Here is a 14,744-nt window from a genome sequence, read left to right on the forward strand (position 1 = left end):
GTGGACAGAATTATAGTATCATTATGAGTTGTGTGTACTCTGTGTTTGCATTAGTTGATTCTCACTGATTTCTAGCTTGTTGCGGCCTCCAGTAAATGGGCCTCAAGTTGTCTGTTCATCCCATGTCAGCTCCTTGGTGACAGGCTTCCAGAATCTACACTCATCTCACCTGTGCGCCCTACCCACCACCCTCCTTTTGAGGATGATGTATCTGTCTCCCCGATCTGTAATTTGTGGGACTACTGCATCTTGTTGTATGCTCTTGGTGTCACCTCACCTGGATGTGGTCCATTGTGTCTGCATTCCCAAAGTCCAGGCACACAGTGTTCCATGCAGCCATTGTGCAATTTTGGGTGCAGATGTTCCAAAAGGAGATGGCGTATACTCCACTTTACGCAAAGCATGCCAAGTTGGCCAATGTGTTCATGTTGGTCCTCCAGTGTGTCATTTAGGTCACGTCACTGGGGGATGTATGTGCTCTGTGAGAGTGTACTGTGTTTGGGTCACAATGTATTGTCCGCAACTGGTCATTGTTGTGGGTGCAGCATGCAAATGGCTGAGTATGTGTGACATGCCACACGGTGGTGTGGGTGTGTATTGTCATGTGGCCGCTGTTTTTTTTAAAATGGTCTGAAAACAGTAACAATCATGTCTGATTAGTGTACAGCATTGTAAAGTGTGCACATTTTATTTTATTCACATATGTAATTTTTTTTTCTGTTATTCTTCTTGTCTTCGTTTTTGTTCTCTATTCTAAGAAAATAGTTTTCATTGTATGAATTTTGAGAAAAGATCATTGGGAGCTAAAGCACAATAAATGTTTTTTTAAAAAAAGATTAATACAAGAACGAATACATATAATTTTCTATTTGAATAATATCTGGTGACAAATGTTTAAAAAAAGATTAATACAAGAACAAATACATATAATTTTCTATTTGAATAATATCTGGTGACAACAATCCCATTGCTCAAATAAACATATTTCTATACAGCCTGGATTTTTTTAATGAGCTAACTGTACTTGTTACGCTCACCTGGTATCCACGGGGACGCCCTCATGCCCTGGTTGCCGGATTCACCCTGGACCCTTCCCGATTCCGGATGGTGCCTTCTATGGAGGTCGGGCCTGAAAACACAGGAGGACTGGATTTAGGAACAGATTTCGTTTTTTTCCCCCCGCTCCCTGGGTTCGATCTGAAGTCCCACTCCTCACCTTGTTGTGATGTCTGGCGTGTTCTCCGTCCTGCCTTCTGTGCAGGGGCGCGTAGTTTTCTGCGGGTTTGAGCTACCGAGTTAACTTCACTGGTGCTAATCCATTCAAGTGTCTTTAAGGAGGTAAGTCCCGTTAAAGCAATCTTAAAATGTCCTTGCTTTCCTTTCTTGCTATTAAAGTCTTTTCCTTATTTATTCCCCCTTAGGTGCACGGAGATTCGGTGGATGCGCAGCTTGGATTGGGCTCCTACCCGGATGATGGACGCAGGAGCGTGTGATGGATGGTAGGTTAAGCGCAAAGTGCGGCGCGGTAATGTCTTCTTTTGCTAACCTGTGTTCTTTATTCCTTCTCAGGTCGCAATGAAGATTTCCGCAGCGGAGCTAGCATAGAAATGCCCAGCCAGGTGAGGTTCTCGTGATTACTGCCATAAATGACGTGAGTAACCTGTTTTAACATTGTCCTTCTTTCTCTCTCCCTCCAGGTGCTTCGTTCTGGTGCGTGCGTGATGTCCCGGTGATGCTGCCGACTGGATGAAAGACTGTGAGCTGCAGGAAGACGGATACTCGACGGATTGGAAGCTGCAGGTAAGCAGAGACTGCTAATGATGTTCTTTTGTCTCTGCAGGTCCGCTGTTTAAGGATCGCCGGATTCTGGTCTCTGGACACGATGAGCATCACGCTGCTGGTTGCAGAATAACGCGAAGCACGTTCTGTAACTTGGGCGTGGTTTATATAGCCCTCTAGTAAAGTAGTGCAGGTAAAGTAGTCCAGGCTACCACACCAAAAACACTGCACAGCACAGTCTGGTTCTAGGAACTAGGCTGTGTGGGTGCCTCCATGTTGGCTGCGGGCCTCCAATGAAAGGTAATCCCTTCAAGACTGTGTCCCAGTCTGAACATGAGCCTGGCACCAAAGGCACCAGGACTGACTGCAGGAGAGTCCATGAGGATAGTGCAAGGCCCTTGGGGCCCTATGTGAACCCTGAGTCTTAACCCTACCTGGTATGTGACCATGCCAGTGGGGTTTTGGGTCACGGGTCGTGACAGTACCATAGAAGTCTGAAACGCCTTATTTTGTTAAAATATCCTTTCAGCCACTCCATTTGTATTGAATACAGTGGTATTTAAATCAACTAATGTTCTTTCTTTTCATTATTTATAATTGCATTATTCTTTACATTCAACATTATTTCACATTATTTTAGTGAAATGCATTGCAGGATGCACTACACTTATGATATATTTGTGTTCCATTTGAAAGCAAATAACATGTTAATTTAGAAATCAACATCCCATTAAATCACACAATGATTTACCTAAATCTTTTCAGCACAGTTTATTTCTTGGAATACAAGCTGCATTATTTAGTTAGATGAATACTCATTCTCACATATTCAGGCATCTTCTCACCTTTAAAGATATAATTCCACTGTGTTCTGGTGCTTTCTATGTGTTATGTTTTCCCCAGCAATATTCAGTCTATGGATGCAATGTGCCCAAAGGCCTAAAGACTCTTGGGTGGTTATAGTTTTTGGTGATTTTCCCACTTGTTAAATGATGTGTCTTCAGTGTGTAGGTTATTACCCACACCTCAAAGGGGCACCCTTTTGCCATGGTATTGAGTAAAAGGCAGACACCATTTGTAAAATATAGCCTTTTGGCAGGGTCCCTCCCAGTTCAACATTAATGTATTCAGCACTGAGTCATTTGCTTCACACTTGCAGGGCATTTTGAAATTGTATTTTGTTGGGAGAATTGTTTTTTTTCTAGAAAAACAATCTTGGATTCCATTTATTCTTGGAACACCATTCACCCAAATGACATACATACTTATGCAATGTACTCTTACTACACATGTTCTTATGCCATGTGCCTATTCAATATAAATTCATATGTTACACTGCTGAATGTGGAGCTGGTCAGGTGGAAATGGTGCAAGAGTGGGCGCTGTAAGAATGAAAGGAAACATGGAGAGTTTACAAAGGAGGGATGCTGAAAACATAACATGTGCTGTAATCTACATGAATTACAAGCATTTTGATGTGTTATGCAGAAATACTTATTCCCTAAGCCTGCATATGTAATTTGGAGTGTGGCATTTCTACATTTCACAACTGGGTTTTCACTTAGTTGGATTGTTTTAGGTATGCCTTGATATGAGATACGATGTGGAACATATAACACACCTGTACACAAGTGTTTCTAGGTGCGATAATGGGGAAACAAGGGACGACAAAATAACGATTTTTCTAGGCCTTGGGTCATTCAGATCATGCGAGTGTGGGGAAGAGGGAAAGGGAGAAGTGCCAGTGGGGAGGGGAAGGGGAAGTGTAGTTAACTCGCAAGTGCAGCCAGCGGTTGGCTCATAAGTGCAGAGAGAAGGGACTGTAGGGTTGCAGATACAGACCCTTAAGTGCTGGGGAGCCCGAAGGCAGTGCAAGGGCAACTGGACGTAAAGGAGCATAGACACCCCTGAGTTCAGAGGATGAACAGGCGGCCAGAGCGCGGAGCAGTCAGATGCATCAACAGGGGAGAGGAAGAGAAAACGCGGAAGCAAAAAGCAAGGTCTTGAGTTGCTTCCGGAACCGGAGGTGGTTCTGCTCAAGTTTGAGAGAGGCTAGGAGGTTGTTCCAGAAGGAGGCCCCAGCCGAGGAGATAGATCTGCCCCCAACTCTCTGCTTGGAGAATCATCTCACCCTCAGAGAGTCGGATGTGGAAGAGTGGTGAGCTCGAGAAGGAAGATGTTTTGGAAGAGAAAATTGGAGATAAAGCGGTCCCAGGCCCCAGAAAGCCTTGTGGACAATGCAGAGGGTCTTGAAGTTGATCCTGGAGAGATACCATTGATAGGCTTGAGGCCAAGGCCAAGTCTCGCAATCCTGTTCTGGATAAGTTATAAAGGTCGAAGAGTGGAGACAGGGAGATTTAGAAAGAGGCTGTTGCAATAGTCCAGCCTTGAGAAGACCAGAGTTCTGGAGACAGTGAGATTCTGGGTGAAAGTGAGAAAAGGAAGAATACCTCTGAGGAGGTGCAGCTGATAGTTTGACTTCTTAGAGACGTCAGAGATGTGAGGAGAGAAGGAGAGGGTGGAGTCAAAGGTAACACCAAGGTTCTTAGGAAGGAGTAGGAAGAGGGCTCAGAGTGGCCGGCCAGAGGGAGAGAGGAAAGGAAGGGGCGGCTGTCTCAATAAGGATGATCTCAGTCTTACTGACATCAAGGCAGAGATCATTGGCAGCGCAGCATTCCTGAATTGTGGTCAGGCAGTCTAGTATGAGAGTAGAAGCAGATGTGGCTGAGGGGAGCCTGAAATAGAGCTGAATGTCATCTGCATAACATTGAAAATTGGAGCAGAAAGTAGCGATGCAGTAGGCAAGAGGTGCCCGGTAGTAGTTGAAGAGATAGGGAGAGAGTTTAGACCCCTGGGGAACACCACAATTGTAGAGAGATAGAAGAGGGCAAAGACCCCAGTTGGACCTCAGAGGGTCAATCGGTGAGAAAGGAGGTCAACCAGGCCAGGGCCTGATCAGTAATACCAAGGTTGTCACAGAACGATTGAGCAGGATGGCACGATTGACTGTGTCAAAAGCAGAGGATAGATCAAGGAGAAGGAGGACTTAAGGTAGATTAGAGTCAGAACTGTAGAGCAAATCTTCACAGGTGTTCAGGTAGCAGTTTCCATGCTTCTGGCAGCTCTGAAGCCAGACTGGTGGTCATGGAGGCAACCAGCTGATTCTTTACTTATGCTCTTTTGTTAAGCATGACACATGCAGGCAAGCACTATTAAGAGAACCTGTCCCTGTTGTCCCAGAGGTAAATGGTAAAACATGAATGTTGATTAAATGTGTCTCAGCCACACATGTGCATATGTCCTTTACACTATTAGATCTTCCTTGTATTGACTATAACTATCACATTTACATGACCGTTGATACCTTCTTTGCATGGACATTTTTGCTACAGCATAGCATTCTCCACTTGCTGCAGGCATCAATATTAAGGCATCACATTCCCCTCTATACAGTGGGCCTCATTACCGGTCTGAAGTAACCCTGCTGGTGCTACCGGTGTGTTGCCGCCCGACATGTGATATTTTACAGAAACCTGACTTGCCAGTGCCACCGGCTCATTACGAGTGTGATAGCCCCAGAAGTCAAGCGCTAGCAAATTGTAAGTCCCCATTCCCATAGAGTCCCCTGGGACTCTATGGGAATGGGGACACATAAGCACTGGCACCATTATAAACAGTGCTGGTGCTTCCGTGAACTGTCTGCCTACTGTGGCCGCAGCGCCTGGCAGAGTCAGACCTGTCAGGTACAGTGGCCACGACAGGCAGATTCAGAGTTTGCCAATCCATAAACAAGGGTGACGGTGAGTTTACTGACACCCTTGTTTCCGGACTGGCAAACTTGTAATGAAGCCCATTGTCTCATTCATCAGGCATGTCTCTAGTCTATGTTCAAGTGGTAAGGTTCTATCCTTGGATTTTTTTCAATCAGATTGTCTGAGTTTACATTGCTCTTTTGACATTATGTACAGTCCTAGGTGTTTGGGGATTTATTCTGTGTTTTCACATTGTTGCTGATGTCATGCTGATTGGTACTAACATAAGAACATTGTAATGGCCTCTGTAGATTCAAGCCGTATGAATCTGTTGCTGACGTAAAATGTTGGAAGTATTTTATCACCCTGCAGAGTCTGATAGCTCATGTAATAACATTCACGCAAGGAACATCCTATTCAGTATGCACGTACTTAAGCTCGGCTCATATTTTATCGGCTGAAGTAAATGTGTGCATATACATTAAAAAGGCAATGAACAACAAAACAGCAAAACCCCAAACTAGTGTTGTTTGTTAGTGTACAGTGATGTGTTCAGTTATAGTCTTGAACTTGAGTTGTGTTTCTTCTTATATTCTCTTGAGGAAACGCTTTAATTCAATTTAGTACCCGGCGAGAGTCAAGCAGAATGCAACACGCATTCTGATTGGCTCTCGCCGGGTCCTTGCCCGGCCGAGAATCCTTTGATTTTCGGCCGGGACTCCAGCTGCCTTGTCCTCGGCGGGGGGGCATGGCAGCCCCTCTGCCAAAGAGGAGGCTTGAAGCGGGGCCATCCCCACTCCGAGCCTCCCCACGGCTGAGAGGCTGCCTCCGCCCCCCGCTGGGGACTCGGGTAAGCTTTTTTTTTTCTTTTTTTTTCCTTCCCTCCCTCCTCCCTACCCCACCCCACTTACCTTCTTGCTCCTGTGTCCCTGGTGGGGGACGATGGCAGCCTCCAGGAGTGTGGAGACTCTGTGCCTCCACACAGCTGGAGGCTTGCATTGTCCCCTGGCAGGGACGAAGGTACGTTTTTTTTTTTCTCCCCCCCTTGCCTTCCCTCCCACCCTCCCAACCCCACTTACCTTCTACTTTTTTTTTTCAGGCACGGACGCGCTGGGAACACTTGTGTTCCCAGCGCGTCCGCTCCCGAAGGCCGCCATGGAAAGAGAAAACGGACTCCCATTTTCCCTTTCCCGGTGGCCATTTTCTTGGTAGGTTTTTCTTTTTTTTTTCTGTCCCGAAACGCTGCGACTTTTCAGGACAGAAGAAAAATGCTTTTAGTGCCCGGTTCACGCATATAATGCGGGCTGGGGTACTAATAGCAATATGACCCTCGCGGCGGGGGCATTACCAACTCAGGGAATGCCCCGGGGCCTTCGTTAAGGCCCTCGCTTCGCTAGGGCCTATAACTATGGGCCCCGGGGCATTACCTCAGTCGGTAATGCCCCCGCCGCTCGGGTCATATTGCTTAATTATCATTCTGCATATTGTGTTGCGGGAATTCAGCAGTGACTTCATAACATATCTATTACTGTATAATTGATGAGATATGATGTCAGTACTATAGGTTTATTTTCTATAAATATATTATTTTACTTTTGCTGCTACAAACAAAAATTCTACATTACAATATTTTGTTTAAATAACCGAGTTATTATATGAAACATGTGCCAATTATATTCACACAAGGTTATGAGCATCTTCAGCTGCTTCTAACTCTCAGCACCAACTCCTGGGACATGCCTACCTGCCACTGTAATAAAATAAATAATCCTAAAATAGTAGAAATAAAGAATGTCAAAAACTGATCTTGGATTTATATGCCTGAAAAAAGATAAATGTATATGACACAGAAAACGGCATATACTTTAAATATCTCTGCATAAACAGGAGTGAATGCTATGTTAATAGCATGGCAGTAATGATCAAAATTGACAGTATTTGTGGTTCCATGTTAATTCATCCCAATTTTTTTTTCTGTGTCTTTTTTGCCAAATAGTTTTTGCTGCATCACATTTTATTTATTTTTATTTGGGGGTGGTCTCCCCATACTCCCCCTCCCCTATTTTTATTCCCTATATCCCACCCCACCCTACCCCTTATATGCCCTTACCCCCACACCCCCCTCCATATTTTTGATGTTTTTTTCCAGCAACATATTTTCGGCAAATAGTGCAGTGAAAACAAACGCTAAGGATGAACGTCGCACCATATTTTTAAAGGCTATCTTTTTCACCTCACACCACATTAAATTGTATCTGTGAAGTCCCTCATGTATTTTACTCCATTTTATACCTCCACCAAGGAGGTGGATATAAAAAAATGTTTTAAAAGTCTTCTGACGTTTTTAAAAGTATTTTTATTTAATGAAGGGAAGCACAGGTGCTTCACTTCACTTCCAAAAAATTACATTCTTCATCGGTAGAGGGATTTTGTCCCTTCTTACCAAAGAGGGACCCACCCTAGGAGGTTAGGGAGGTGAGCTGACCCCACAAATAGCATTTCTAGGTGTAGAGGCAACTGGGACCTCCCTGGGAATGACTCCCCATTGGGGGAGAAGTACTCCTGCTCTTCTATGGAACTTCCTAACTCCTCTCCCATGATGGCATACATGGGACTGCCTGAGATGCTTAATAGCAAAGAAAAACCAAGACTGGACTGAAGACAACATTAACATGTATCAGAAGAGTCCAAGACAAGAAGCTTTCTCTTTAAGGATACACCGCAACTTCACTGTGACAAGGACGTTTATAGAGGGAAACATGCAGAGAAGAATGAGAGAGAGAATTGTATGGCAGCAGGCGAGGCCCCCTGGTAGCGTGCTGCAAGTGGGAGGCAGAGTCAGCGAGAGCTGCTTAGCTCTCAAAGTTGTGTTATGTTATGTTATCTGCACTTATAAAGCGCACGGTCACCCGAAGGCATCATGGCGCTGCAGAGGGAGGACTGACTGACCGATTAACAGAAACACATAGAGTAAGTGCTAGAAGAGAGTGGTGTTAAGCGATCTTCTAAAAGTGAGATGATTGGGAGTTTTTCTCAGTGTGCAGGGGAGACCATTCCAAAGGGTGGCCGCGGCTATGGAAAAGGCCCTGCCTCTGACCCTGGAACGACGATATTTTGGGACAACAACAAGGTCTGCAGTGGAAGATCGTAGATCTCGCTCTGGAAGATAACGGGGGAATTTGTCCTGCAGAAACTCGGCCCCTTGACCGTGAATGGCCGATGAACTATGCACAGGGCCTTGAAGTGGACACATTGACAGACTGGCAGCCAAAAAAATGAGCGCAGTACTGGGGTAATATGGGCTCCATACGGGGTGCCTGTCGCCAGCCTAGCCGCCAGATTCTGTATACACTGTAGCCGCTGTATCAAGCCAATTGGCTGCGACAGATACAGCGAATTGCAGTAATCTAAGCAAGAAAGAACTAGTGCTGCGACTACCGGGGGGTGCATAGGCTCGGGATCAGAGGTAGAAACTTCTTCAAAACTCCGAGTTGGTGATGTCCTGCTTGGCATACAGCTGTTACTTGATCTGACATGGAGAGGGAGGCAGAAAGGATAACGCCCAGGTTTTTCACTTTACTCACTGGGCTGGGGAGGGGACCCAGGGAGGAGGGCCAAAGGCAGAAGTCCACAGTGAGGGATCTGGGGGGCAGCCCCCCGCCAGCACCTCGGTCTTGTCACCATTGAGCTTGAGCCAGTTCTGGTCCATCCAATCGCCGATGGCCCCCAGTCACGGAGGCATGGCAACTCCTCAACTTGATCCTGATCCAGATGGATCAGGATTTGGGTGTCGTCGGCATACGAATAGCAGTTGAGGTCGTAGGCGCGGATGAGGCATATCAGTGCCCAGATGTAAATATTAAACAAGATCGGGGACAGTGATGAGCCATGCGGGACACCGCAGGTGAGAAGACAGGGTGAAGAAAGGAACGGAGGCATGGCAAGAGGCTGAGTGCATTCTGAAAGAAAAGTAGTAAACCAAGCAAGAAAATGGCCAGATATTCCGATCTGTTCTAGGTGTGACAACATAATGGGGTGGTCAACCGTGTCAGAAGTACTCTGAGTTAAAGGAGAAGATTGTGGGAAGACAGCATACCAAGTTGCTGGGAAACTGAGGGTCGCAATTGCACCTGTTCCCAGGAGGGACGCTGGACCGAAGCACAAAAGCAAAGTGAGCCATGGGCGAAGAGACGCCAACAACCAAGAAAGAACCACGCAGGAGAAAAGGTCCTGATGATGGCAGGCACAGGAGACATTTCCCCAAGAAGGGAGAGGTAACAACGAGAATGGGAGAACAAGGAAGCCAAAAGGGAATCATTATACGAATGGAGAAACACCTCTGAGTGCATTTGTTGAAAACCAAACTACAAAGTTGATAAATCTGAACTGTAACCAAATAAAAGGGAACACCATATGTAAACACGACAAAGAGAATATTAATTAGTCAATAAGACTACCCTGGGAAGAGTGGAGGAGATCCCAATGCTCAAGAGGGATTAATGGTAGAGCAGTAGAAACAAAAAAGACTGGATTACAAAAAAGAGGCAGAAATAAACAAACAGAGGACCAAGATAGGTCTAAACCAAGAAAGGGCCATAATAACAATCCTCAGGATATAACCCAACCAAGAGAAGTCACGCAAGGTTGAACCAACCACAATATGTGAATGCAAGAATCAAACAAAATTTATGAAAGGGCCCAGGGAAAATAATACCACATGATAAGGCAAGAGCTCAAGTCCTGGCCTTAGTTTGTTTGAATAGTGGTAGGGTCAGATACAGTTAGTTTTGACCATGGACCTTCTTTTTGATTTGGACATTTCCAGATGTCTGATGAGCATCTTAGTTAATTATATAGGTTGGTGAACACCCCATTGTTATAGGGTGAGATTACCCTTTTTTAGTGTGTGACAGTACCCTCAAAAGGCCTGAATAAGTGTATATCTTTGATATCCACCTTTTGAACCACTATGCAATATAATGCCGAAAAGTGTCAAAAGGGACCTGTTATTGCTTTAAAAAAAATACTGAATCAATACGAACCCCCACTGCATATAATCAACTCCCATACTCAAAAAAGGGAGGAAACTGATGGAAATAAATGTTAAAAAACAATGCATGGATATTTTCAGAAATACCCCATTATTTCCGGTATGGCTGTACACCTATAATACAGCTCAGATCCTTCAATCTCTGCATGCACTAATAGCAATCTTCTGAAGAATGTGCAAAAGCTGGTAGGAGTCCATAACAATGACTTACAAATTCTATGCTTTTTAAAGCACCAACCTAGAAGCATCAGAATAAATGCCAAAACATAGAAATGTGAAAAAGGACGCACTTTGATCCAAAATAACAGACTAGAAAGTTGTAAAGAACCCAACATTAAGCAAAGCTCCCAAGTGGCTGGCTTGTTATTCTTCCACCCGCATCTTATTTTAATCTTTGCTCATACCTGTGATTGCTCTTCTTCCTGCAGAATAGATATCAAGAAAAATAAAAGTAAATATATTTTTGTTTGTAATATGAAGAAATAGTGTGCACAACATAGTGTGGAATTGTTCTTTCTTTTCGTTAGGTTTTGTGAAAGGTTTTACTTCATCATATTGGTTCTTTTTAATTCATGGGGATGAGTGGAAGTTCAATTATGGGTAAAGCAAGGTAAGGGTCTGTTGTTGGTGTTTTTTATGTTCTTCCTGTGGAAGGCATCCATTGGGCTTGTTTGCCACAGCACCCCTGCTAAAGTAGGCCACGTTCCTCCTGTGATTTCTTTTCTAGACAGTGTGGCTGCATTAAGAGCAGGGATTGGTCTTTAGTGAAAAGTTAGGTTAGGTCTCTAATGTGGAGTAGGGACTTTCCTTAGATGTGGAACGTTTGGTTGGGCCTGGGTTAGGCAATTTGGATATGCCTTTCTTTAGCACTGTGGCTCTGGTAAGGGGTGATAATGGGCCTGTGAAGCAGACGTCCCTCAGATAATCAGCAGAGAGTGTCATCAGGTGATGATCAGGGTTTGGCATGTGGCGAGGAGCATGGATTGGTCCATGGCCAAGAGCAGGAATAGACTTTGGCTGAAGAGCAGGGCTGAGGCTTCGATGAGGAGCAGGGATAGGGCGCACGTGAGGATCATTGATGGGTCTCAGGTGTAAGATATTTCATCTATTGCATTTGATGAATGGGGTGGTCCTCTGTTGAGGAGTGGGTGTTAGGCAGAATCATATGCAGTACCCTTTGGGAACACCACACACAATTAATACTACAAGTGGCAATACAAATTCACCTTTGGTACAAGCCTGTACCACACAGTAAAGTGGTAGCGATGGCTGAGCAGACAGACTTATCTCAAAATTAGTAAATTGAGCAGTACCAACAGTTACACAAAGGACAGAAAATTACTATGGTTCAAGCTAACACCGACTCAAGGTTTCTGAGTAAAGAATGTACATTTATTTAGACATCATTTGTAAAACAGATCACTAAAGTAAAGCAGCAGAAAATCACACTCTTAATATACTGCACAAAACCCAATGAATTCCGGACAAGTTAAGCTCAAAATGAAGTGTGAGCAAAATGGCACTGCAGCAATAAAAATGGGAGGGAAAGACAAGGTTATTAACAATTAAGCAGCACAAACAAGTAAGTAGGCAGGGCAATCTAGAAAAGGCTGCTACAATGAGGATTCAATTCGATAGGCCTGGCCCAATGTCTATTGGTCAGAGACTTTGCAGAGGATCACACCGTTCAGTGTAGTTCGCGGTTAAGTCTTTGCCAAGAGTTCGAAAGGAAGTTGGTCGAAAGAAAAGTTACTAAAAAGAGTAGAGAAGGACAAGCCCTCGGATTGACGAAACACTTTCACTGCGGTCGGACGGAACGAACAACCGTGTTTGCACAGTACCTTTAGAGCAGAAGAATTCTGTAGCTGAGACAGACGTTCCTGAAGATCCTGCAGGTTCACGGTTCCTGAAGTGACTGTCAGACTGACATGAAGGAAGAAGACTGGAGGGTCCTGCACTGCCCAGGGAAGAAACCAGCAGCGGAGCAAAGCGATGAATAAAAGGTGCGCCCCTTAAAACCCAAGCAGGGTCTGGTCCTCCTGGCTATCGGGTTCACTGTAGCTGTGCACAGCATATTCGACCAGAGGAGGGAGGCCTGGCTTGGAGTTTGGCAAACTGGTTGGTCCCACCAGCTCAAGGGAAGAAGATTCCTTGCAGATCTTCTCTGTCGTCAAAGTTTGGAGATTTGGACCTGCAGCAGGGCTACACCGGGAGGTTCAGTCGTGGTAGTGGTCCTCTTCTTTAGGCTTCTCTTCGGTTCTTTGGATCCAGTGGAGACTCTGCCTTCCAAGCCCCAGAGACCTGCTTTTTATGCAGTTTTCCCCCATTCACACAGCCTGGCTGTCAATCACACAGCAGGGTGGCTGTCCTGGTGGGACAGTCACCACAGCCAATCATACAGAGTGTGACATGGGTCTCAAAGGAGACCCTGTGCAGGGAGTCTCAAACTGCTCCCTCACATCCTGTCCCCCTCAGACATTCAGGCACCTAAGGAGGGCTTCTGTGCAGAAGCCCGCCAAAGGACGGTGAACAAAGGAACCAAACCTGGTTTGCCGCACAGAGTAAAACACGAGAAAGACCTTTACAAAAAGAAATGGCAAATAAACCCAGCTGGAATCAAAATAAAATAAAAGGGGTCCAGCGGATTAAAGTTTGAGGCTACTGACTTAGCCTAAAACAGTACCAAGGCTATTTTCATAGACCGTGGTAAGGAAAAAATTGTAGATACCACTGCCACCAGCCAAACCTTAAAGAAAGGGGAACGAAAAAATGTTCTATGAGAGACAGACAAAAAGGGATAACTATTAACCTTTTCCAGTACTCTATGTAAGATAGTTTGTACCAAGTCTGTGAATTTAAAAAGACTAATAAAGTCAATGGCAACTTTACATATTCTGGGAGACAGTAGTTAGCCCCAGAAAATGGAGTTTAGAATGGGAAGTCTGAAAAAGACAACCCTGTGTCACTGCACTAAAGCTGCTGTTTGACACACAGTAAAAAGATGATGCCTATGGAGTAGGTGAGACTCCATAGACTATGAACACAAACATGTAAAAAACACACAGCAAAACACATGTAAGAGTGGGAAAAAAGGCTCACACTCTTACCTGGTGAAGAGAAAAATCCTAGAAATCCAGAAAAGCTGCACAGGGCCTCAGTATGTAATGGAAATTAGCCATCTTGAGAATTCTCCCTAACAGTGGGACAGGCCGAAGAATAATATTTGGTAATCTTACTTATGATTCGGGAGAGTACTGAAACAGTTTCAGTCATGTACAATTTAATGACAACAGAGTGGAGTTTTTATTTAAATATCAGCTAGGTCAGAGTGGAGTTTTTATTTAAATATCAGCTAGGTCTGATATCATTACTGTACACATATTTAGCAATTGCCACCAAGTTACTGACAATGCTGCACTTTCAGTAACCAATACTTTTTCCAGCATTGCCACTGAAGAAGAGGTAATTAATTCCAAGCCAACTAAATAATTGCTTCCTCTCCCTCTCCAGTATAACTTCCTCTCCAGTAAAAAACATCACTCACCTGGTTGCACCTGTAGACCCTTGCATTCTCTGTGAATATGAAATGGTTCCAGCATACTGATCGTGGCCCACAAGCTTTCTCACAAGGCATCCAACAAATAACCAGTCTCTGTCTCCCTTGAAAAAGTCAGTAGGATATATCGATGAGTAAAAGGATTGCTTCAGAGAACCGCATACACAGTATTCATAAAATAGAATTCATAAGATAGCATTCCATCACAGCCAAGCTGATAACTTGAAAATCATTACATTTGGCCATGATGACACCTACGGCAGTTCTTAGAAGTGGGTGCAATCCAGCATGAGGAGCGCAATTTAATCTATCATAACCAGATCTCGGTGTTGGACCAGGTAGTAAAGAACAGGGGCAGAGTTAATAGTCCCAAGCACAACATGTTACAGCATGGTACAGCCTGGTGACCGGATAATATTGCTATTTTTAATCCCATGTTCACAACCTGGGGGCTAGTCACAATGTATTTGTTTGCAACAGTAGGTTGCAGGAGCGTGCAACCCGTTGTTTCAAAGAAATGTTCAACGAACATGTCCACCATGGAAATGGAAACAACACCTTAGGCCAAGCTCCTCTTGCATGTCCATGGCAGCTTGGGGTAAGTGGG

Source organism: Ambystoma mexicanum, chromosome 7p, assembly GCF_040938575.1.
Source record: "Ambystoma mexicanum isolate Mex_15411 chromosome 7p, UKY_AmexF1_1, whole genome shotgun sequence".
In the NCBI taxonomy this organism is placed as follows: Eukaryota; Metazoa; Chordata; class Amphibia; order Caudata; family Ambystomatidae; genus Ambystoma; species Ambystoma mexicanum.